This window comes from Rhinolophus sinicus, linkage group LG05 (genome assembly GCF_036562045.2).
Source record: "Rhinolophus sinicus isolate RSC01 linkage group LG05, ASM3656204v1, whole genome shotgun sequence".
NCBI classification, from domain to species: domain Eukaryota; kingdom Metazoa; phylum Chordata; class Mammalia; order Chiroptera; family Rhinolophidae; genus Rhinolophus; species Rhinolophus sinicus.
Genome location: NC_133755.1, coordinates 73,113,621 through 73,139,843, shown reverse-complemented (window position 1 = coordinate 73,139,843; position 26,223 = coordinate 73,113,621). Strand labels below are relative to the sequence as shown.

General features: G+C 40.1%; 2 long non-coding RNA genes across 2 annotated transcripts in view; one reads left to right on the top strand and one right to left on the bottom strand.

Annotated features, from left to right (window-relative positions):
• LOC141571593 (uncharacterized) overlaps positions 1–26,223 on the top strand; it is a 121,470-nt gene that overhangs the window by 63,559 nt on the left and 31,688 nt on the right. Inside the window, exon 2 of the long non-coding RNA XR_012496455.1 lies at positions 9,397–9,482. This is a non-coding gene — a long non-coding RNA (uncharacterized LOC141571593). The remainder of the gene's footprint in view (positions 1–9,396; positions 9,483–26,223) is intronic.
• On the bottom strand, positions 905–24,395 carry LOC141571592 (uncharacterized). The gene is made up of 3 exons (XR_012496454.1): positions 24,300–24,395; positions 10,049–10,182; positions 905–6,527 (listed from the first exon to the last, which is right to left on the bottom strand). It is a non-coding gene; the product is annotated as an uncharacterized LOC141571592 (long non-coding RNA).

Below are 26,223 nucleotides of genomic sequence, written 5' to 3'. Positions count from 1 at the left end.
GAATAACAGGAAATAAATGTTTAATTTGTCAAGACCATTCCGTCTTCTCTTTGGGTGGTGTCTAGACATAGTGGGAGGCCTCAATTACATCACCATGGGGGTGGGGGATAGCTTGTCCCCACATTTATTCCCTGCTGGCTCCTGGTGACCTCTGGTTAAGGTGAAGCTCATCTTGTGGCTGTTGGGTGTGGGTCTCTTTCTTTCTTGATCCCCTGATGAACGTGTATGGCTGCCAGAACTTGTGATCCATTTTCTTGGCCTGGGCTGTGCAGGGCCCGCTCTGAGATCTCGCTGCAGCCTTTTGATGGCCGGCCCCTCCTTACCGGTGCTACACAGGGGCCCAGTTCTCTCTCTTTTCCATCCTGCCCCAGCCAGGTGACTGCATGGGATAGCTCCCAGAATAATTTTAATGATTAGTCCAGAAAGTTAATCCAGTTTCTAGTTAAATTGTTCCCTTTTTGTTAGGCACATGAACATTCTGATTGTTTTTCTGTTTTTTTCAAAATAAATTTGTGAACAAAGATGTCCCTGGACTTTGTGTTTGACATTATTTCCTCAGGTTCATTATCAGAGGTGGGATTACTGTATCAAAGAATACCTTAAAAGCATCCAGAGTGCATATAACTAAATTGATTTTTTGAGGGACTGTTACATGAGGGACAAAACAGGATATTATTGATATTTATTTATTTATTTATTTTTAATTTTATTTTATTAAATTTATTGGGGTGACAATTGTTAGTAAAATTACATAGATTTCAGGTGTACAGTTCTGTATTACATCATCTATAAATCCCATTGTGTGTTCATCACCCAGAGTCAGTTCTCCTTCCATCACCATATATTCGATCCCCCTTACCCTCATCTCCCACCCCCCACCCCCTGCCCCCCTTACCCTCTGGCAACCACTAAACTATTGTCTGTGTCTATGAGTTTCTGTTTCTCATTTGTTTGTCTTGTTCTTGTTGTATTTATTTATTTATTTAATGTCAACTAAAATTTAATATGTATAGTCACGGGATGTGGTATAGCATAGGTAATACAGTCAATGGAATTGTAATAGATATGTATGATGTCAGAGGGGCAATAGATTGGGGGAGGAGGGTTATCACTTTGGGAGGGGTGAAATGTCTAACTATTGCATTGTTTTGTACACCTGAAACTAATTAAATAAAAGAAAAACAAAGATTGATATTTATTTTGATGATATATTCCAAAGACCAAGAATAGCTCGAGTCCTACTCTCAGCCATGAGTGCTCCACCTGGCGGGTACCCTGACAGAGGGCCATGGATGGAAACACAGCCATTGGCTGTGACGTTGGTCCCAACCTCTGTGTAGCACTCATAGGAGATAGGTTGAAACCTGATGGAGAGGCCTTTGACCCCATGCCCAGATATAGGTCTTATGTTTCACCAACGTGATGGGGGAGCAACCATACCTACTCACTGCAGGGCAGGAGGCAGGACTCCCGAGAGCTGCTCCAGCCCTGACACCAGTGCATGTGTAGACCATCTACATTGTACCATATTTGCACATCAGGGCTACAGCCCCAGAGCTGCCTGTTAAGGGAAGCCTGGTCCAAGCTTGAGTGATGGAATCCAGGGAGCACTCATCCCAAATCAGAAAGTGCTTCTTACCCCTGAAGAGTATCAGCAAATCTTGCCCTCGCTTCATGAGCCTGGTTCTCAGATATTTCCTGCTGTTTCCCTGTGATGTACTCATTCAGCCTCTCCAGGTGTTTGTTATGGCCTCTCTTATATTGGCTGGAAAAGCTTCTGCCATCAGCCAAGATGAGACATTGAAGTTTAACCCAAGTCTTCCTGATACGGTAGACAAGAAGGCACACCCATTTTCCATTCCAAACAATGCTTAACTATGTGATTTAAACAAGCTTACCAAATAATGTAATCCAAAGAGCCAGCTTCAATGTAAAACAATTCATGAAATATGAATTCTTAAAATGCAATCCCACCAGGAAATTAAATACTTCCTTTGCTCTCAAATCCAGGAAGTCCCCATCTTTCCTCACGAACTTTGATTGTAGTTGGTCCCAGCCAGGCTGAGTGGGGAGTGGGGTGCAGTGAAGCTTTGAGTTCCTTCCTCAGTAGTTGTGGCCTGGACCTGCTGGTTCTGTCACTCCCCCCAGTACTGTGATGTTCACACCCCACTTTCCTAGGGGGACACGAGCAGTATCAAACTCATATCCACACACTTACATTTCCCAGCTAAGACGAGACTCCTAAGACCTGGTACACTTTACAATGAGGGACTAACCATTGGTGGGTTGTGTTAATGGGAAAAGGGAAGAAGACAGAGAAAAGAGAAAGGCGTCTTGAACTCAGCTTCTCCAAGGCTTTGTTAAGATCACTGGAATCATTTTGACTGGCAGAAGGGCGAAGAACATTCGTTCGGCACGGAATGCAGGATACTTCTTTTAGTAAATTAAGATTAGCTGGAAAGGACCTTCAGGAAGCAGTCCTGGGTGAGGTCACTTGAAGCCCTTCTGCAAATTCAGGAAGGACCCAGGCCATGTGGGTGGATGTTTCTGATGGGATTGCTGTGATGAAAATTGTCCCAAGGTCTCTAGGCTTGTTCTTTAGTCCACATTAGCTAATCCCCCACCTCCATTCAAACCAGCCAAGCAACCAAGGAGGGTTTGGGGAAGAATCACTGCCAATCACTGCTTCCAACCTCCCAGGAGCTGGTTTACCAGTTTCCTGTTCACCCTGGGGGGAAGGGGAGTACTTTGCCTTGCCAGAGACCTGTGACCCAGGACTGTATAAAGGAAGCCTCCAGTTTTCATTATATTTTAGTTTCTCTTCTCAGGGGTGAGAGTATAACTTCCAGGAAAGCTATTGGAAAAGAAGCAGTTTCTAAACTTTTTCTTTTAGAAACATTAATATTAATGATAAAATCTCACATTTGTTGAACGTATAACATGTACCAGGTAGTTTTCAGTTCCATAGATCTATGAGATCATTTTATATTTCCTTCTGGAGTGCTGGAAGGCAGGACACCACCTCCTGCAGAGCCCCAGTCCATCTGTGGGGGAAGGCCCTTCTAGCAGGAGGGCAGGGCCCTTGCCAGTCTGAGCCAGGGCAGCCACACAAGCAGGATGAGCAAAGGGGACCCACAGGGGGCTGCTCTTATCTCCACCTATAGCAGCCATGAGGCAGCAGCCTAGGGTGCCAGACAGAAGCCATGTGAGTGCCAGTTTCCCCTGGGCTACTTCCTGGGTACCCACTGGGGATGGGGCACAAGCTGGTATGCTACACGCTTCCCTCATGCCTTTGTGGGCTGTCCAGGTGTCACTGCGAATACCTGGTGACCCTGGGCATACACCTGGAGGTCTGAGCACTTGCCCTCAGGTGCAAGGGTCATCCCTGAGACCTTCATTCATCCAACAAATGTGAATGACCACCCACTGTGTACCAGGCATGGCAATGAACAAGCAGCCCCGTCCTTATTCGAGCACTTCCATTAGGCATTCCATGTTCACCTTGAATTGTTACTCCCCAGCCCTAGAATCAACCATTTCTTAAAGGATCCCTGATTTGTTTTATTGGAAAATTTGTTTAGAAACCAAAACCTGGGTACTTGGCATTCTCATTGACACTAGTATCATTATTTGTAAGCTCTCTTAACTGGTAACAAGAGCTAGACACCAACCTGAAGGGGCTCCCCAAAACCAAAGCTAGAGCAACTTAAGTAACAAAATAAATAATGCTAGAATTGGACTATAACCCATAGGGAAACATACCCATAAGCCCAGACTGATATAAATGAATAATTGAATGAATAAATAGTTGAAGGAGAAGGGACAGCTCTTATTCCTGTTAATATATGTAGATAGAAAAAGGAAAATAGAAAAATCACTGTTAGCGAACTTCTCAGTACTAATTTTTGTGAACAGGATCCACCAATGGATACTAATAGTTTGAGGAGATATAGGATACTTGCATAGTCTCAAAGTATTTCCTCTAAGATAGTTACCAATAACCAAGAGAAAAATAGCAATTTTACAATGGAGAAGCTCAATAGACACCATCTTAACCAAGCGATCAAAGTTAACATTCCCAGTAACAACCCTGTGATAGGGTGCAGTACGTGAGAGCTAGCATCTCAGTGCTATTCTAGCCCCAAATCCATCACTTCCTTCTAATCATGAGACAACATCAGACATGCCCAAATGATAGGACATTCTACAAAATATCCAGTTAGTACTCTTCAAAAGTGCCATGGTGATGAATAACAAGGAAAGATGGGAACTATCACAGATTGGAGAAGGAGAAATAAGCACTAAATGCAATGCTGGTTCCAGGAACAGAAAGAGACATAGGTGGAAAAACGGATGGAAGTCTGATAAGGTCTGTAGATTAGTTAACAGTAGTGCAGGAATGTTAATTTCCTGGTTTTGATCATTGTACCCTGGTCACATCAGACGTTAACATTAGTGGAAGCTGGATGAGGCGTGTATTATTTTTGCAACCTTTCTGTAAATCTAACGCTGGTGCAAATAAAAAGGTTTTAAAAAGAGGGAAGAAATACCAAACAAATAAACCCAATGCCTCTTCTCCCTTTAGGGAATCTTTGTGTATTCTTGGGCAAGATACTCAAGAGTCCCTCAGTTTTTTAATCTTTAAAATAGCTGTCCTCATAATATGTAATTTACTGGGTTGTTAAGAGAATTAAACACAAATAAAGGGCTCAGAGCAGTGCCTGGCACCTGGCAGACCCTGGTGAGAGTTTGCTGCCAATCTTCCCTGATGTCAGCCCATGAGGATGGCACTTCTCAGTGTTCTCAACCAGCCTGTGCTCTTCTGTGCCTGGAGTCAGGCTGCTGAGCTCCAACAGCTCAGGCAAAATTCAGAGAATTTTCTTATTGTTCAGACTTTCATGCAAAAAGAACAAGGGGAAGATTGTGCATCTTTCATGAGGGGCATGGGGATCCTGCCTCCGGAAAGGGCACTCGGGTACATCCCCACCTAAATAATGCCTGCCCCTCAAGCCATCACCTGGGAGTAAAGATTCTTTCTTTGGTCTCGGTATCACCAGCACCCAGCTAGGAAACTAGCAGGCCACACACAAGCAGTATAGATACATATATTTTAAAATTGATTTAAATTTGGAAAACACTCCTGTTCTGAAAATACATGGCAAAGCATGATATAATGTGTTCTATACTGAGTTCATCATGGCAGAAAAGAGAAGTATCCATGGTGGAGAGCAACAGAAAATAAGACCCGGCAATGGGTCATGGGGCTAAGGAAGGTTTTGCTTTCTTCTCTTTTCTCCACCTTTAATTTTCGTTAGTGAAGATGTATAACCATGACAGTGAAAGTATCGTAATAAACAGTTTCTCTAGGATCCTGCCCCAGGGTGATTTCCTTGGGGCACCATCATGGTTGAGCAAATGCAAATGAACCTGAAATTGCTGAGTGACTCTCCCAGAGGAGGCCCTGCCCCCCAATTAGGGTTCAGAGAGAAGGCGCATTAATAGGAGGTCTCATGCTGAGGGGACGAGATCAGTGGAGAGAAGAAAGTGGGAGCTGCGGGAGCTGTGGGCCTTGCCTCAGGGGGCATCCAGGGTGCTGCGGGCATCAAGGCTGTGAGGCAGCAGGGTCAGAGGGAGAGGATCGCTGAGAGTGAATGCTCCCTGGGGTGGCTCACAGCTGAAGCTTGTGTACCTCATGGGAAATATTCCCTCCGTCAAACCCTTTGGTTCTACTCACTGTGTTTCACTTGGTGACATTCACTCATTTGGTGATGTGTTTTTGCTGAATAATTTCTGTTGCTTTTTCCATTTCTTAAACTCCTTGCCAAAACATGGTGGCCAAGTGCATGGTCCTGTGGGCCAAGTGAACTCTAGGAGAGCTGTGTAGAAGGGGCCCCTGCACTGGCTGGGCTGTTGGGCAAATGGGCTCTGAGGTCTCTTCCAACTCTAATTACTTAGGTGGTGGGAGCCTGCACAGGATGAAGACGTCTGGGAGGTTTGTGATGAGGGTCTTCCTGCTCTCCCTTGGTGATAACGATGGTCCTTGAGTTCCAGGCACGTCTAGAGGTTAGCTGCAGTGCAGAAATGTTCCCCAGGCTCAGAGGCATGAGAGTTTCCTAAGTGTTTCCGGATGACTTTCTCTTCCTGGAACATAATTCCCTTTGAAAAAGCTTTTTACCTCTTTTACAACATTTCTGTCTGCTTCTCGGAATGCTATTGAGTTCAAATGCAAGCCAGTTAAATGCCATTTAAGACCATGAAGACAACAAAGCTTTGAGGGCACATGTTGTTCATGAATAACCATTTTGAGGCTCTTTGACCTTGAGAGACGCCATTCAGTTTTGATGTGGGTTCACATTGCTATGTATTCCACATTTCTCCCTTGACTTTGAAGGGCTGCATGAACATGGTTTCTTGTTCTCTCCTGATCCCCATATTATTTCATTAGAAAGATCCTGGTGGAGATGTTGGTTTTAAAAAATGCATATGCTAATTTTTTCATAATGTGACTGGATAGGATTTTCATGCTCCTGTAGAGGTTCAAGATGAGAATGAGTCACCCCAAGATATACATATGTGGTTAAGTGGATTATGTTGAGCTAAAGGCAACCAAGACCCTACAGGCTCAAGAGAAACTTCTCCTCCTCCCCTCCCAATATCTAGAAGAATTTAAATAGGGGCCTTGCCCATAATAAGATTATCAGAGATAACATTTATGACTTATTAAAATGGCAGGACAAACTGTTAATTACTGAACATCTGCTCTTCTTATCCTCCTGCAAAGACCTTCTTCCCCTCTGAAGCTCCAAGGTGCCTTACCTCATTCTTAGCTCAGAATGTGAGCTGTACCTCATTTTAACTTTCTGTCCCTGACTCTCTCAGGTATGTGTGGTTTTCATATGTACATATGTAGTTAAATTTGGTCATTTTCTCTTGTTAGTCTGTGTCTTGTAGATTTACTGATTAGACCTGTCATTATATGACATATTTGTTTATTGCCTGTCTTCTGGCCTAGAAATTCCATTCTATGAAGTCAGGGATTTTTTCTTGTTTATCCTTGTGTCCCTTGTCTCTAGAACAGTGTCTGGAACCCAGTGGGTCCTCAGTAAACTTGCTGAAGAAGCTGTGGATGTTCCAGGCTTTAGTGAGCCTTCCTTTCCCTAAAGAACTGCTGCGTTTTTCATCCACAGCCATTTGACAGGAAGTACTGTCTTGTACTATTGCATACCCTGCGTCTCTGTGTTATGTTGCCAGCTCAATGGCAGATAGCTCAAGGACAGGGAATATGCTTTCTGCCCTTCCCAAGCACAAAGTTCTGAGTTAAATGTACGTTTGTTGATGTGTAGTCACTTTGGTTATCTTCCCATATCAGCATTTGTAAAAGAAATTTTACTAAACTCAAACCGAATTCTGGTCTCAAGAACATAAATCTAGCCATAATTGGCAAACAGAAGACTATTCTTGGAACAATAACTGTGTGAGAGGGGTTGCTCAAGGGATAAAGTGTAGAGAACTGCAGAACGAAATTCCAGTGTGCTGGACCTCGGCTCTTTCTGGGCGTGGCAGGTTAGCTGTTCTCAAAGTGAGATCCACAGACCACTTTTAGTGAGTCCAAGAGGTCAAACCTATTTTCATAACAACACTAAGTTGTATTTGCCTTTTTCACTGTGTTGATATTTGCATTTATGTGGCCAAAGCAGTAGTGGGTTAAAACTGCTGTCGTCTTAGTACCAATCACAGCAGCGGCACCCAACTGCACCAGAGGTTATTGGGAAAAGCACATGTGCGATTCATTTACAAGCTCAGGTAGCAGCTTTTTCTTCTCAGAACACCATTTTTACTCAAAGGGAAAACTGACAGACAAACTATGGTTATTTAAAATTGGTATTTGGTATACATTTCAAAAAAAATAAACAAACTGAGTCTGTCATTTCAAGAAAAACAAGTGAAAGCATTCACTGCCCATGACTTTCAAGATCTTAAGTGCAAATTATAAGTTTGGCAAACTTGAATATCTTTTCAGTACTTACAGACATTTCTGATGAGATCAGTGGTAATATTAACACATGGGACTTTTTGATACTGTAAAATGAAATGAATCAACTGTTTAGAAGAACTGTGTAACTCAATGAGCCAATATTTCCCATTTGACCAAAGCATGATGCTACAAAATGAGGTATGGCTGAAAGACCTGTTCAAAATACAAGACAAACAAATGATTTTAATGAATAGAAAATTCATTGATATAGCTTCAGATTCCACCCTGCAACTAACACTTTAAAAAGTTCCACTTGTTGAGTTCGGGTGTAGTAGCAAAGAAGAATATCCACAAGTACTTTAAAAGGTTGTTAAAATACTCCTCCCTTTTCCAAGAGCCTGTTTTTTAAGCTTGGGTTGTATTCATCTACTTCAACCAAAATAATATATTGAAATAAACTGACTGCAGGAGCAGATATGGGAAAACAGCTACTAAAGAGATTTGCAAAAAATAAAACAATGTTATTTTTCTCACTATTGTTTATTGTGAAAAATGTTATTTTCACAAAAATATACCTTTTATGTGAACTTGTGGTAGGTTTATTCTTTAAAAAATGAGTTAATAATATGTGCTTTAACTTTTGTTCAGTTTTAATTTTGATGATGGTAGATATTGACAGGTCTACTCTACATAAGCAAAAGCTCTTTGGAATCCTCGATGACTTTTGAGAGTGGAAAGAGTTTCTGAGACCGAGGCATTTGAAAACTGCTGTGGTAGATGCAACGAGGGTGGGAACAGGCAATAGGCTGTGTCTCCTTCTTTCCAGGGCATGCCAATTTAGTGAAGACCAGCTAATTTGAATAACAGTCACTATGGATGAGGAACCAACCCCTGGGAGAGTTATACATTTTCTGATTGGCCGAAGCAAGACTCTAATGTTACAAGTCGAAATGGGCGTGTTAGAGACAGACATGCTCCTTTTTTCTTCAAGAGAAGTTACTGACACAATATAAATGCACATTCGTAAGTTTCTAATTGTAGGACAAAAAGCCTGTTTCTCCTGATATCCCATGTCTTTTTCTTCTCCCTCACCTAATTATTAAATGTACTTGCTTCTTAGTTCTTCACATATAACATATTTTACTCAAAAATTCACTCTTTTGAAGGTTCTGGAGTTTTTTAGGCTCCCCTTTAATCCTCTCTTCCCACTGGAGTGGAGACTACAGGGCAGGCAGCTTGCCTGTCCAACTGTACCCAGTGCCATCCCTAGCACTCAGCTTGGCACATAGTGGGTCATCAGAACATGGTTGCTGACTGAATAAATGCACATAGAGCTATAATGCTATTTAGGATGAAGATGAAAATGTTAAGGTGAGTTTTTTGTGTAATATTTATTCTGTGCATCATTTCCTCTCATTCAGGGGCAGCTGCTTTGGGAAGCGCAGAGCCTGGTCTCCCACAAGCCAAGACACAGCTGGGAATTGTTGAGCAAGCCCTGGTCTGGGAGGTAAGAGACTGGGCATCTAATCTGGGCTCTGCCCTCAATTAGCTGATCCCTTCAAATCCATTAATGCCTTCCCTTTCATTAGGTAGAGATAGGGAATTAGACGGATATATGTTCTTTGGATACAGAAACAGATACATGGACAAACACTTTGACTGCTTGCTTATCTGAAGTCCTGAAGTACCGAGGTTGTGAATTTGCCCGGAGAAGGGCTTTTGTTTTACAACTGATAATCAGAATGAATTTTAAATACTATTTTGCTTGCATTCTCTAAGCCAGGGGTGTCAAAACTGCAGGCTGCGGGCCAACTGTGGTCCGCAATCCATTGTTAATTGGTCCGCAGCAAATTCCAAAACTATATTTTGTTTACTTAAATAAACCAGGTGAGGCAATACGTACTTCACTTCGAGTGAGTGGCCCAGCTGTTTGTGTATTTTACCGCATTTAGCCCTTGGTAAAAAACGTTGAAAAAGTTTGGACACCCCTACTCTAAGCAATAAGTAAGTATCATTAAGAAGCAAAACAAGATAAATAGAGGGGCTGAAAAGTTCTACTGGGTCTCACCTTACCTTCAGTCAATGAGATTTATGTACTCAGTCAGCAAGTATTTATTGATCGCTACATGCCCATGTGCCAGGTGTGCTCTCAGGGTGATCAGAGTCTGCAAGCTCTTCACCCTTTCTGGAACTCAGCTTTCTGGTTTCTAAAACAAAACTTAGAAAACATGTTCCTCAAGAATCTTTCCAGGTTAAGACATCTGTGCTATTAATCAGCCACAGAAACATTTCTCTGCTTCTCCTTTATACATCTATTAAAATCTTGGGTAGTGGAACTTAAAATATTTTGAGATTTAACCAGATTTTAATTCCTGCAAAATTTCACGCTTTCTCAGAAGACGCATAATGAGATTCTTCAGTAATAAAGGGAAGAAGAACAAATACCTTGGGCTATTTGAAGCTCTATGTGTCTATGCATGACTCTCACTTAGCATTAAGCCATCTCTAAGTAGGACCACATCAAATCTCATCTCTGAAACTTATCCCGTTCTTTACATATGGCTTCATTTAAGGGACTGAATAATTTTTCATGCTTGTAATTCCCTGACTCAGCCCCATGCGACGACTTTACTTCTAAAGGCCTGTTATAAATCCATTTTTTTTTGATAAATTCTGCTATTTTATGAGTAGCTGGGACACAGTGGATGAGGCTGCTCTTTAGTTCTGAAGGCAAAGCAAAGAAAAGCTCTCTGTGTTCTTAGGGCTCTTTCCTCCCCTCTTTCTTCCTCGATGGCTTTGCCATTTTCTACTCTTCTTCCCATGACTGATAAAATCCAAGATCAAAATATTTTTGAAATAGCATAGGGATTTGTGATAAGGTAAGATAACAAAGGGATCCTGATTTGATGGAGTCAGGAAAGAGTTACTTTCCAAAGATGAGTTTGTTACTACCTTAAAAGAAAAAAAGTTGAGTGCAAGGAATGTTGATTCCCAGGGTTCAGCTCAAGTCTGTTAGGTGAAGTAGCTGGTCTCAGGAGGGAGGAGATCTCTGTAGATCTGAACTACATCACTCTGTGTTTTGAAAAGAAAATGGAGACCCTTGAGACTGGCACACATCAAGGGAAATTTTCTCTGCTTTGAAAAGAGAATAATGTTCTTTTGAACTGATGTCTGATCCTCTTGAGGTCTCAATTCCCTTCGTTCAATGCCAACATTTTCCTTGTGTTTATTTTCCTTCCTAACTCTAACATTTAGATTATAAAACCTGCTGTTGAAGGATATGGATTGTGTCATTCATCTTTGTACCCCTGTTGTTAGTTCCATACACGGTACCTGGAAAGCTGTTAAAAAATGCCAAATGAATGCAAATGAATGTCTGGCTCTGTTTTCTAATATGGCGGCCCTTGTCATGCTGAAAAGAAAGCCATGAGCAGCGTGGAATTTACAGTGTACAGTGTGGAATTTGGGCACAGTTAGAGTCCTGATAATTTCCAGGTGTTAAGTAGAGAGCAAAAGCTACTCAGTCAGATCATTGGATTCTGCAGAAAAAATTTAGCTGGACTTACAATCAAGGCATGTAACTCTGTTAGAACAGCAACAAAATAATTGGAGCTGCCCTGTGGTGGGAGGTCCTGTCTTTCATGGAAGTAATTCCCCTTCACCTATTTATCAAAGATCTATTGAGCACCTACTGTGTACCAGGAAGTCTGCTGGGTTCTAAGGATATAAAGTTAAGTAAGACATTGTTCTCACCCTACAAAGTGAGGGGCGATAAACTAGGGTTGAAGATTTAGGGGACAAAAAGAATACCCAGTTAAATTTTAACTTGGAAAATTTTTTTAGTATATTTATAGTATATGAGCCCCATGCAATATGTGGAAGATGCATTAAAAATTATTTCTATTTTATCTGAAATTTAAATGTAATGGGACATCTTTTATTCTGTGTGTTACACTGGCACACACTGTAATGATCTTGGGAACAGAATGTTGTCTGAGTTCAGGGAGAGCACATAATTCTGCCTGAGCAAGCCAGGAAAAATTTCTCAGTGATATTCAAACAGTGGGCATTAACTTGCTTGATCTCTCACAATAGTTACTATTCTCTCATTTTTCAGATGAGCAAACTGAGAAGCAGAGATTAAGTGACTTGCCCAGTGTCGCGTAGCTAGTGGGTGAGTAAGTAACTGCGGGGATTGAGCCAGGAAGTTGAAGTCCTTAGCCCACACTTACCCACTAGCTGTACTTACGTTGCTGCTTCTAACAACCCTTTGTGATAATCTATTCATGTTATTCATTATCCAAAACATTTTTGTGCCTATTAGCTTAAATTTCTTACGTGACACATAGACAGAGAAACTCAGTGATGAGTCTCCCCTGCCTTCGATCACTGAGATTTATGCGTTCATTCAGCACACATTTCCTTAGCACTGTACGCCTCACAGAGATGTGGTGAGACCTGTTTGCTATCATTTCCCCCCTTCTATAAGTTGGGACACAGAAATTAGGAAAATCTCCTTTAATAACAAATCTGTTATCTGAGTCATCCCTGGGACCATGCCTATGACAGAAATCAGTTCTGCACGGTGGGTGTGACGGGCCAGCCGCCACAAGTCGATCAGTACCTAAATGGGGGAGTGGGAATGGATAAAAGACACTCATACAAATGCTGATGCGGCCGGTCTTCAGTGATGCTGAAGCCCCGAGTTTATTTTTCTTCACCAATATATGCAGTTTGAGTACGTGCAACTTAACAAAGAAAGCATGCATTACCTTAACAAATGTAAATTTTAACTTTTTCATAGAGGATACAAAATCACTGAAACTCCCAAAAGTAATTATCTTATCAATTACCCTGAATAGCCATCAGTCTTCTGTGTCTCCGGGAACTGGCTGCTCCCACCACATTCCTTAGCAGCTTGCAAGCACCCTCCAGGTGCAGGCAGAGACAATGCCTTAGGTTAAGCATAAACCGAGCCATTCTATAAGGCTCAGAGTTATCTGCAACCATGGCTCCCCACAGGTGGGTGCCTAGTTTTTGTTCAATAAAGCAAGGACAAATGGAGGTGAATTAAAACCATGACATGGATATCTTAATATTGATGCAAAAAGCAGAATCACCTTCCTTTTAGGACTTAAAAAGAAAATGACCTTCCTATTGGGAGAAAGCATAGTACAGGATGAGTGTGACCCTTGAATAGCCATCAGAACTTTCTGGGTGGCATATTAAAATGCAGATTTCTGGACTTCAACCCCAGAGTTTCAAATTCAGCATGTCTAGGGTGGCCCTGAGAATCTGCATTTCTAACAGCGCCCAAGTGGTGCTGACGCTGCTAGTCCATGGGCCAGATTGAGCAAAAAGCACTGGCACAGGGAAACGAATCTGTGAAATCAGGAAGCCCTGGGTCTGATTCCCAGCTTCTAGCTGTGTGCACTTGGCCAAGTTACATAGCCCGATCGAATCTCAGTTTCTTTATAGGCTTTTCGAGACTTTCTGAGGATCAAGTGGAATAAAGTTAAAATGTTTATTTTTCTTTCCTTTCTTGTTTGGGGATAACACAGCTGTGCTCCTGTGATGCATGTAGAGATAGTGCATTGTCTGTCTCCTTTGCTGTTCTCCTCTGAGGAAAGGAGCCATGTTGACACCGTCCTTGATGGACAAATGTTGGGAGAAGTACAGGAATTGTATCTGGCCCATGGATGAGCCTGGAGATTCCCATGGTGGCTGGGGCTACACCTGTGCCCCTGGTAGGAACTCCCAGGAGGTATGATACTATACTCTTGTCTTTGGGTTTCCTGGGAGCAGATTCCGCGACAAGGTGCAAACAGCTGTTTTCTGAGGTGAGTCCAGGGAATCTGGCAGGAGGGTGGGGCAGGGAGGGAAGGCAGACACTCAGGGCAGAGAAGAGTGCAGGGGCCACTTCTGGCCACTGTAGGCGGAGTTTCTGGAATGCTGCCTGGAGGTCATTCCTGTCAGCCTCACCCTCTGGTGACACCATAACCTTCTCAACAGTACTTCAGCCGCAGCGAATCATCAGCGAATCATCAGATCTCAGCACTTCTCTGCACACCACTTTCGTGCTGTCACCAGATTGTTCCCTCAGCTGTCAGCACATCTCTCTCACCTTCACCTCCTTGCCACAGACTCAGCTTTTTCACAAGGACAGATAATTCGTCTCACTACTGATGTGTCTCACGTCATGATTCGGAGGGAGCTGCCTCACCGAGGTCTCAGTGGGCCGCTCCTCTTCGGGGTCAGTCAGGCCCCTCATTAGGGCGAAGACACATCTGCCACCACCACATTCTATCTGACACATCATGTCTAATTTCACCTCTCATTTTATTCTTTGTTGAAATAAGCTACATAAATATATATTTTATTCTTTTTTTCCATCACGATAGTGTATTTCTGTCACTTGAAAATGGTGCCACAGTTTTGGGTATTATAAGTAATTCTGCATTTAGGTACAATTTTTTTCTGTGGATATACGTTTTCATGTCTCTTGGACATACGCCTAAGAGTGAAATTCTGGGTCATATGGTAACTCCATGTTTAACTTTTTTTTTCAAACTGTTTTTTCAAAGCTGTGGCACCATTTTTACATCCCCACTAGCATGCCATGAGGGTTCCAATTTCTAGTATTTCTACATCTTCCCCAATAATTCTTATTATCTGTCTTTTTTATTATAGCCATCATAATGCATGTGAACTGGTGTCTCTATGTGGTTTTGCTTTGCATTTCCCTTATCACTAATGATGTTGATAATTTGTTCATGTTCTATGGAAAATGTCTATTCAAATCCTTAGTCCACTTTTAAATTTGGCTATTTGTCCTCTATTTTTGTGTTGTAAGAAGTCTTTATATATTCTGCATAAAAGTCTCTTCTCAGATATATTGTTTGCAAACATTTTATGTCATTCTTTGGATTATCTTTTTCACTTTAGTGATGGTGTACTTTGAAGCACAAAGATTTTGTTTTTGATGAAGTCTATTTTTTTTTTTTAAATTTTGTAGTGTGTGCTTTTGGTATTATAATGAAGAAGTCATTACCTACCCCAAGGTCATGAAAATTTACCCCTATGGATTATCTGGTCAAGATGGCAGAGTAGGTAAACTCTGGCTCGTTTCCTCTTGGACCACATCAATTACAACTAAGCTATAGAACAACCGTCATTGAGAATCACCTGACGTCTAGCCAAACTGAAGACCTACACCTACAGATATACATAAGAAGCCACCTTGAGACAAGTAGGAGGTGTGGAGACAAGGAACAGGCTGGTCCCACACCTGCATGTGACAATTGAAAATCAGGAGGGATCTCTCGGCTTCAGAGGTCCCCCACTGAGGAGCAAGGGGTTCTAGCCCTCTCCAGTCCAGGATTCCAGTGCCAGGGAGAGAGGTCCCCATAACTTCTGGCTGTGAAAACCAGTGGAGATTGTGGCTGAGTGGGACGGAGGATGGCTGCACTCCCAGGTGCTCCTCTTAAAGGGCTGGCACACAGACTAACTCATGGAAGGAATCACTCGTTCTGAGCTCCAGAAGTGGGACAGTAGCTCAAAAGGTTCCAGGGATATATGAAGAGAAACTGAATTGTCTAGCTTTAAGATGAGGGCTGGAGGGGCAGCTTCCTCCCTGGTGGAGGTGCTGGCAGAAGCCATTGTTTCTTTGTTGAGCCATCCCCCTCCCTGCATGCAGATGGAGGGAGATGCTGTATTTGAGGCTGCATCAAACTGGCTGTCACCTTTCATCTGCCCCGCCCTAGTGATTCTCTGAGACCAGGCACCAGCCAACTTTGAAGCACACCCAAGCCACTTCCAGTGGCTTTTCCTGATAAACGGCCTGCCTTGGCTCATGCTGCGGACATTCCAAAATCTCTCAAAGGTTCACAAAACCCAAGCGAGCAGCATCTGGCTTCTGGCTGAGTAGCTCTAAGATCAGCACTAGAGACAGCCAGTGTTGGTTCACAGCTTGGTCTATCAAGGCACCTTCCAGCACAGTGTGAGTGGTGACCACCTCTAGATCACTTTGTGGCTCATATCAGGTGGCCCTGAGGCTGAACTTGGCTCGCAGTGGGTCACCTCCCAGGATGCCCCAGGGCTGGCGTGTCCAGTGGCCAGATTTGGATGGGGCCAGATCATCACCTGGCCATTTCCAAGGATGACACACCCAAAGGGCAGACTGGACAGGCACAAAGCCCCTGCTAAAACAAAGCCTGCTCTGTAGGATCAGCCCCCACACAATAGCTACTCTACTGTTGTCACAGCCAGTCCTCACAACTAGTCAGCCTAAAAGTAAATCCTTTCCAGTGGTGTGCAAACAGCAATTAGGTCTCAACTACCACAAGGAGGCACACACAACCCACACAAGGTACACACTTGGAGCACCCAGCTCTGGGGACCAGGAAAACTGCAGCACTGGGTCCCACAGGACACCTACTACATAGGCCACTCTACTAAGACAAGGACGCATAGCAGCTCTACATAGAAACAAACACAGAGAGGCAGCCAAAATGGGGAAACAAAAAAACATTTCCCAAATAAAAGAAGAGACTAAAGCTCCATAAAAAGAACTAAACAAAATAGAGACAAGCAATCTACTGGATGCAGAGTTCCAAACACTGGTTATAAGGATGCTCAATGGTCTCAGGGAGAACTTCAACAAAGAGATAGGAAACATAAACATAGAGATAGAAAACATGAAAAAGAACCATGCAGAAATAAGACTACAATAACCGAAATGAAAAATACATTAGAGGGAATCAGCAGTAGTTTAGATGAAGCAGAGGATTAAATTAGCAATTTAGAAGATAAGGTAGTAGAAAACACCCAATTAGAACAGTAAAAAGAAAAAAATCCAAAAAAATGAGGAGAGTTTAAGGGACTTCTGGGACATCAAGCGTACCAACATTCACATCATAGGGGTACCAGAAGAAGAGAGGGAGAGTGAGGAATGAGAACCTATTTGAAGAAATAATAACAAAACTACCCTCACCTGGAGAAGGAAGTAGACATACAAGCCCAGGAAGTGCAGTCCCAAACAAGATGAATCCAAAGAGGCCAACACCAAGACACATCATAATTTAAATGCCAAAGGTAAAAGACAGACAGAATCTTAAAAGCAGCTCCCATAAGACGATCAGCTGATTTCTCAACAGAAACTTTACAGGCCAGAAGGGATTGGCAGGAAATATTCAAAGTGATGAAAAGTGAGGATCTACAACTAAGATAACTCTACCCAGTAAAGCTATCATTTAGAATTAAAGGACAGATAAAGAGCTTCCCAGACAAGAAAAAGCTAAAGGAGTTTCTCACCACCAAACCAGTATTGTAAGGAATGTTAGAGGGACTTCTTTAAGATAGAAAAATAAAATAAAATCAAAATATGAATCATTAAATTGCAGTAACTACAAATCAATCAACAATTACTTTAAATGTAAACGGATTAAATGCTCCAGTCAAAAGATAGGGTTGCTGAATGGATAAGAAAACAAGACCCTTATATATGCTGCCTACAAGAGCTCCACTTCAGATCAAAAGACACACACAGACTGAAAGTAAAGAGATGGAAAAAGATATTTCATGAAAATGGAACCAAACAAAATATGCTGTGGTAGCAACACTAATACCAGACAAAATAGACTTTAAAACAAAGGCTATAACAAGTAACAAAGAAGGACCTAGTAATCCCATTTCTATGTAATTATCCAAAGAAATCCAAAATGCTACTCTGAGGGGATGTGTGCCTCCATATGTTCATTGTAGCATTGTTTACAATGGCCAATATGTGGAGGCAGCCTGGGTGTCCATTGATTGATGAATGGATAAAGAGTAGTTGGTACATATATATAATGGAATATTGTTTGGCCAAGGGCAAGGGAAGGTAATGGGTTCTTGCCATCTGCGGCAGCATCAAAGGATCTGAAGGGTACAGTGCTGAGTGAAGTATGTCAAACAGAAAAAAACAGATGCAATGTGATTTTGTTTATATATGGAATCTAAAGAACAAAACAAACAAACAAAACAGAAAAAAAATCTCATAGATACAGAGAACATTTTGATGGTTGCCAGATGGGAGGGGGGTTGGGAAGGAGTGAAAAAAGGGAAGGGATTAAGAAATACAAATTGGTTGTTACACAGTAGTGAAAGGGATGTAGGGTATAGCATAAGAATATAGTCAATAATATTGTAATAACTATGTATGGTGTCATATGGGTACTAGATTTTTTGAGGTGGTAAATGTGAGGGGTTTTGGGAGACAGGGTGAAAGAGGTGAGGGCATTAAGAAGTAAAAATTGGTAGTTACAAAATAGTCATGGGGATGTAAAGTAAAGCATAGGGAATATAGTCAATAATACGGTAATAACTATGTATAGAGCCAGGTGGGTTCTAGACTAGTCAGGGGGATCACTTCATAAATTATATAAATGTCTAACCACTGTGCCATACACCTGAAATTAATATAAAATAATATGGAATGTCAACTATAATTGAAAAAATTAAAAAAGGGGGGAAATGGTGAAGGGGAATAAGAGGTTCAAATCTTCAGGTATAAAACGAATAAGTCATAGGGATGTAATATACAGTATGGGGAATATAGTCAATAATATTGTGACAGCATAGTATGGTGTCAGATGGTAGCTGGACTTATGGTGATCACTTCTTTAGGTAAATAAGTGTTGAAAAACTGTTGTATATACCTGAAACTAATGAAATATTGTATGTTATATATTTTAATAAAAAATTTTTAAAAGGATTTAGTCCTATGTATTCATAAATATATATATATATATATATATATATATATATGTGTGTGTGTGTGTGTATATATATATATATATGTATATATACATATATATGTACATATATATATTTACCTCTTTGATTCATTTTGAGGATATATATATATATATATATATATATATATATATATATATGATATGAGGTTAGGGCCAAATTTTATTCTTTTACTTGTAGAAATCTGCTTGCCCCAGCACCATTTATTGAAAAGACTATTCTTTATCCACTGAATTATCTTGACCCTCTGGTCAAAAGACAATGACCAAAATGTAACATTTCTTTTTTTCTGAACTTCAATTCTACACTATTGGTCTATATGTCTTTCTTTATTCCAGTTACAGTCTTGAGACTAGCTTTGCAGCAAATTTTGAAACTGGGGAGTGAGAGTCCTCTAAATTTGTTCTGATTTTTGGCTGTTTTGGGTCCCTTTCATTTCCATATGAGTTTTTAGGATCAGTTGTCAATTTCTGCTTAAAAAACACTTGGAATTTTGCTACAGATTGTATTGAATTGTAAAATAATTTGGGGAGTGTTGCTATCTTAAGAATATTAAGTCTTTCTATTCATGAATATAGAATATCTTTCCAATTATTTTATTCTTTAATTTCTTCCAATGATATTTTATAGTTTTCAATGTATGTCTTGTTAAATTTATCTGAATATTTTATTCCTTTTGATGCTAACAGAAAGGAAATTGTTTTCTTAATTTCATTTTTGGCTTGTTAACCATAGGCTTTTGTAAATATTCTTTATTGGGTTATGAACATGCATTTTTATTTCTAGTTTTCTAATAATTTTAAAAATAATAAATGGATTTGATTTTCCCAAATGTTTTTACTGCAAACACTAATATTATCAGTTTATTCCCTTTATTCTATTGATTTGGTGAGCTACATTGATTTATTTTCAGGTGCTAAGTCAACCTTACATTTCATGGAAAGTCTCACTTGGTTGTGATCCTTTTTATATATTGCTTGGTTATATTTTCTAATATTTTGTTCAAGGTTTTAAAAATATTTTGTTCATAGTGTTTTGTGAATTTTCCACTCTTTTATCCTTCTTTGGCTCATCTCAGAAATGTTCCTTCTATTTTTTAGTTGTCTATTACTATTGTTATCTGTGTCTAATCTAATATTAAATTCATCCATGGGTTCAGATAATGTATTTTTTAGTTTTAGAACTTCATATACCATTTTATTATTTCTGGATTTTTGCTGAAATTCTCTATTTTTTCATTTAATTTCTTGAAGAAATTAATCACAGTTATTTTAAATTCTATACCTGATAAATTTCAATATCTAGATTTCTTGATAGTCTCTTTTTGTGTCTCTTTGCTTTTCTCTTAGTTTTCAGTCACTATCTGTCTTTTTGTGTCCTTGGTTATTTTTACAAAAATGCCAGATATTCTGTATATATAATTAGAGCCAATCGGAGACTCTATGTGATGTTACCTTTCATAAGAGAGAATTTACTTTTGCTCCTTATAGAAAGATGAGTCCTGTAATAAAGTTAGAGACTGAGCTTGTTTGAAGCTGGGCCTCATTCTTTGTGAGGGTAGCTTATTTATGACACCCCTATTTCTAAAATGTAGCTCTTCTGCAGTCCACACTGGAATGTTTGTGTCTTTACTTGGGTCCCTTGTTCTCTCGGGATTCTGGACCACAGTTGTCCTGATCATCACCTCTCACCGCTCAGTTCCTTAAAATTGTATCCAGCTCCAGTTAGCTTTTCAGCTGCTGCTTTTGAGTTCATGGTATGGCTCAGTCTGCTTTCTAATTGGCAAATATCTCAAAGCGAAAAAGTCAGATCAATTGTCCTGCTCACCTTCTTAAGTTTCTTTCTTCTCTGGGATCTTCAAACAGATGTTTATTTATTTTGTCCAGTTTCCTAGTTATTCACAATGAAGGAGCTGGTTTGAAACAAGTTATTCCACCAATGTCAAGAGGAAATAACACACATTATCTCTTGAATAAAAGCATGAATGAAAAGTGCCTTTTCTTTAAGTACTTGTGTTACTTCTTAGTAGTGCAAAACTAACAGTCTTACGAAAAGATAGATTTGAATCCTATAATTTCAATTTTCACCATGGGGAATGCATAGCTAAACAATGAGAAAAATACTATCCATTAGTAGAATATTATCAAAGAATGGAGACCATTTGTTGCTTTCTAGCATGATAAGTAGGGATTGTTGGACAATTAAATGGGCGATCACAAGTTGATATTAAGCACTGTACTAATTATTTACTCTTTCCTTTTGTAGACTAACTTTTTAGTTCCCAAAATGTACCCTAGACCAGCTGGGGCACAAGTCAAAAGAAGTCTAAAAATATTCATGTGAACAATGAATCATATACCAGCTGGTTGATACACTTTTGTTGAGAGGAACCCGGTGATATAAATTATAGTTTTATTTTACAAGTACTATGTGCCTTTTTAATATAAAAATAATGTCACTAAACAGCATAAACTTTTGCTTGTTTTTAGCAGTACTGAAAGGTTTCTGTGTACTCATTTGCTCTTACCTGTCCCACCTTATAGAATCCTGTCTAAATCTTGTATTTAAGGGATGTTATGCATTGAGTCCATAGCCTCAACCAGCAGCCTTAGATTCCCAAACATAACTTTCTCTCACTGAGCCAACAGGCCCAGCTCAAATAAAACCAGATGCTTTCCTGTCTTTAGTAAAGATTGAAATGCTAGTAAAATAAATGATTTATGATGGATGATGAAAGGATACAATTCAAAATTGTTTAAACTATTTATAAAGCAATAGCTACCTTGAATCAAGGTATAGGAGCCTCTCGGCACTCAGATTTCCTTAACAGAACGAACTTTCAGTAAAAGGGGAAAAACGAGCTTTATTTATACTTCAAGGAGTTAAATATATTAATCTTCAACGAATGCAAAGCCCAACACTATATTAAAGGGAGACAAATGATGCCACAAGTATCTTTCCTTTGACTTATAAATAAACTGATGATCAGTGGTGATCCAAAGTTAAAGGTAAATTAAATGTGAAATTCTTAATAATATTTAAGAATTAAATATTAAAATTCTTAATTATATTTAAATTTCAAGTCCTTCTGAATTACATAAAGTGTTTATTTAGTAATAGAGAAATATGCTTTAGAACTATGCTGTCAAATATGGTAGCTAATTGTCACGTGAGTGACTTGATTACTTAAAATGCAGCAAATCAGGATTGAGATGAGCTGAAGATGTAAACATCATCCTGGATTTAGGAGACTGAATTAAAAAATATTTTATTATACACTTTTAATATGAATTACATGTTGAAATGATATTGTGTATACAATGAATTAAACACAAAATGTTATTAAAATGAATTCTACCTGTTCCTTTATACTTTTTAACGTGGTTACTAAACTATTTTAAATTCCATATATGGCTCACACTATATTTTCTACTGGACAACTTTGCTCTAGAAGCTTAAAAACTTAAAGAACATTTAGGAATGTAAAAATAAATTTCTCCACTTTCAATATTATTATTAAAAACAAAATGTTGGCACAGAAGCTTCCTCACTGCAGGAGGAATGCCGCCCTGTCAACATCTTGAGCCCACTGACACCCGTTTTGGATTTCTGACCTCTAGAACTGCAAGAAATAAATTTGTGCTGTTTTAGGTCACTCAGGGTATGATAATTTATTATAGGGTAACAATTCTGCACCCAATTATGTGTGGGTTTTTTCTCCCCACACCAAGCAATTCTCCAACGCCAGCTGGGTGACGTATAATTCGACTTAATTCTGAACTATCTTGGAGATAGCATCAGATCCCTCAGGTTAAGGGGTCAGTCCTGCAGGACTGTCTCCCCCGCCCTGCCCCCTGTCCCCTCAGATGCCAGTCACAAGTCCAGGTTGTCATCTGTGCTTCTGCACTACGGGCTATACATTGCAGGTTCCAATGACCTCCTCCTTGGGTTTGATTAATTTGCTAGAGCAGCTCACAGAAACATTTTACTTACCAAATTAACAGTTTATTATAAAAGGATATAATTCAGGGATAGCCAGGGAGATAGAAAAGATATATGAGGAAAGGTATGCAGAAAAGGTAGGGAGCATCCATGCCCACTCCAGGTGTGCCATTCTCTCCAAATCTCCACATGTTCACCAACCAGGAAGCTCTCCAAACCCTGTCCTTTGTTTTTGATGGAGGCTTCATTACATAGGCATAAGTGATTAAATCATTGGCCATTGGTGATTGAAATCAATCTCCTGCCCCTCTTTCCTCCCAGGAGGTCAGTGGATAGGACTGAAAGTTCCAACCCTCAAATCACATGGTTGTCTTCACTGGCAACCAGCCTCCACCTTTATGTGCCGTCCAAAAGTCACCTCATTAATGTAACAAACGACACCTTCATTACTCTCATTACTTAGGAAATTCCAAGATCTTACGAGCTCTGTGACAGAAATCAGGACAAAGACCAAATATATGTTTCTTATCAGAAGTCACAACATCACACCAAAAAATAGGAAACTAATACAAACACAGAGGAGGAAACTGAGGCTCTGAGAAGTGAAGGAATATAACTAAGTCACAAATTCTGAAGTAGTGTCCTGTGGCTCAGACAGAAGTCTCTTAATTGTAAGTGTCATGAGAGTTCTCCAACACCACTGGGAGGAGTGCGAGTGAGTAAAGAGCTACCTCAGGAAAGTATGGTCAGGGCATCTCCCTCACTGCACTGAGGAAAACTCCCTTAGAGTAAGAGCAAGTGTTAGAACAGTAAATAGCTTTGAAATTTAAGACTTTTTAGTCTCCCTTAAAAGTGTCTTCGTAATAAGACACTTAGGAAAGATGTCTTTCCCTTAGACAGTAGATAGGAAGAGGGTGAGTCTTGAAAAAGATGAATTTTAATATTGAGTGATTTATGCATTCATGGCTATGAGCTGAGAAATGAAGTTCCTGTGGTGAAATATGCTTGAAGAATCAGCCCACAGGTTGCTGGAAATCACGGCAGGCATCCTCACACAGAACTCACACCACATTCTTTTAACTCTTCATAAGACACAGTCGAGATAACTAGCAGCTGTCAAACATATCATACATGTCATAGCTTACTAGTTAGAGTGTTGCATTAATGGAACCTCAGTCAAGCTGGATCACCATGTAGGTCAGATCCGTTGTGTGGTTCTAGGGTTACAAACTACCTCTGGAATTCTGGGAACCAGCTCAACAACTGCAAATTGGCAGTAACAACATCAAGCTGAGGGACACCTTTCCTTCTTTCTAGTTTCCTCCCCTTCCCTTCCTTGCCTGCCCTTCCTTTCTTTCCTCCTACCTCTGGCCTTTCTTCCTTTCTCAGTCTCCTCTCTCTGCGTAGGTGATCTCTGTTCCTCGGGCCTGTCTTCTGATGTTGCTGGAAAACTCCTGTGTGATTAGTTCTTAGTGCTCAACTTATCCCAAAACCAGTGGGGTCCAATTTCCACCAAACTTTCCCTTCTCATATTTGTTAGCTCAATAAACACAAATCATTTTCTGGGGGTCCCAGACTCCCCCCTCACCTCTGTCCTCTGCCATGATCCTCTCTTTGCCACCAGCCATGTCCCTTCCAGACCCTTCTCCACTGGGCTGTGAAGAACCTTCAGCTTGGGTGTGCCAGCCCAGCCCTCTGTGATGTGGCACTTCCTCTCTGGCACATGCTCTCCTCCTGCCCTCCCTCTCACATCCTGTTTTCTAGCTTTGAATATTTATTTGTGGTACTAGATTGTTTCTCGCTTTAGGACCCTTGCTTATGCTTGCACTTTTTGCCAAGAATGACTTTCCCTCACTATAGGACCAGGCAAGGATCCTGCTGCTGATTTTAAGGACCCATGGCAAGCTTCACTCACAGCCTTCCCACTGTCAGCTCTGCCCTCCTGCTTCTCCTCTGCAGACCTATACAGGTGTTTCCACTGGCTCTGCATCCTGGGCCACACCCACCACTGCACTGCCTCTACCCTCTGCATATACCTGCTGTCTTGTGCTTTCTCCTCACAGCAGGATGTGGGGACTAGGACAGTACCTGCCGTGTGTGATGTGCTCAGTGAAAGATAAGTGGAGTCGTTTGAACCACGGATTAGTGGATTTATCACTGAAAGAATACAGAGCGCACACAGGAATGTTTTGAATAATTGACCTCATTATTAAATTTCTCTCAAAATATGAGAGCACGTGGACAGCAATTCTTTTTAGAGAGAAACATTGCTTAGTTTGAAATGTGTCAGTTCAACCTGCATTCAAATGTTAAAACAAAATGGAAGAGAAAATGACAGAAACCAAAATACTAATCATTTTTCATTGTCATTCAATAAAGAAATATTTTCTTGGATTTTTCTTTCTTCCTTTGAAAGTTTACAAAAGGTATTATGGAAATGTGCACACATACACAGAAGAGGAGAGAAGAGAATAATGAACACCTATACAGCCATCGCTTTGCCTCAAAAATTGCTAAGAGTTTGCCAGTTTTAACTCATTTATCCCCACCTCTTTAATATTTCCTGCAATATTTTAAATCATGCCTCAGAAATTATATCATTTCACCTATAAATATTCCAGAATGTATCTCAAATGAATATGGACTTTTTTCTTAACATAATTATAGTATCATATCACATCCAACAAAATCAATAATAATTCCTTGATGTTAGGTAACACCTAGAGCATGTTAAACTTGTCTTGGTTGTCTCAAAAATGTGTCTTAGAATTGGTTTGTTTCATTTAGGATAAAAACAAGGTCTACAGATTGCATTTGGGTGACATTTCTCTAAAAATCTGTGTCTCTTTTTTGTAACATTTGAAGTATTTTGAATTAATTTCAAACACAGAAAAGTTGCAAGAATAGTACAAAGAACACTTGCATCCCTTGCACCTGGATTCATAACGTTAAACATTTGGCCACTCTGTTGTCCTTCTCTGTTTGTGTTATTTTTCTGAAACATTTGAAATTTAAATGTCTTTTTACCTCTAAAAACTTCAGTATATTTCCAAAAAAATAGGGCATTATTTTAAATAACCACAGTATGGTTATCAAAATCAAAATCACAAAAATTTAACATCATACAATACTGTAATTTAATCCACAGTCCACATTCAAATTCTATCAATTATCCCAATAATGTCCTTTATAGCTATTATTTTTCTCAGTCCAGAATACAATCCAAAATTATGTATTGTATTTTGTTATCTCTTTAGTCTTCTTTAATCTGGAATAGTCTTTCTTTGTGGTTTTTATTTTTGACATTGTTTTAACATACAGGACAGTTACTTAGTAGAATACTCTGAAATTTGGGTTTGTAATATATATTCACACAATTAGATTTAAGGTATGCATTTTGGGCAGGAATGCTCCAGAAGTGATGTTGTGACCCGCTTAAGCATCTTATCAGGAGAAATCTGGTGCCAGCTTGTCCTAGTACTGGTGACACTAAATTTGATCACATGATAAAC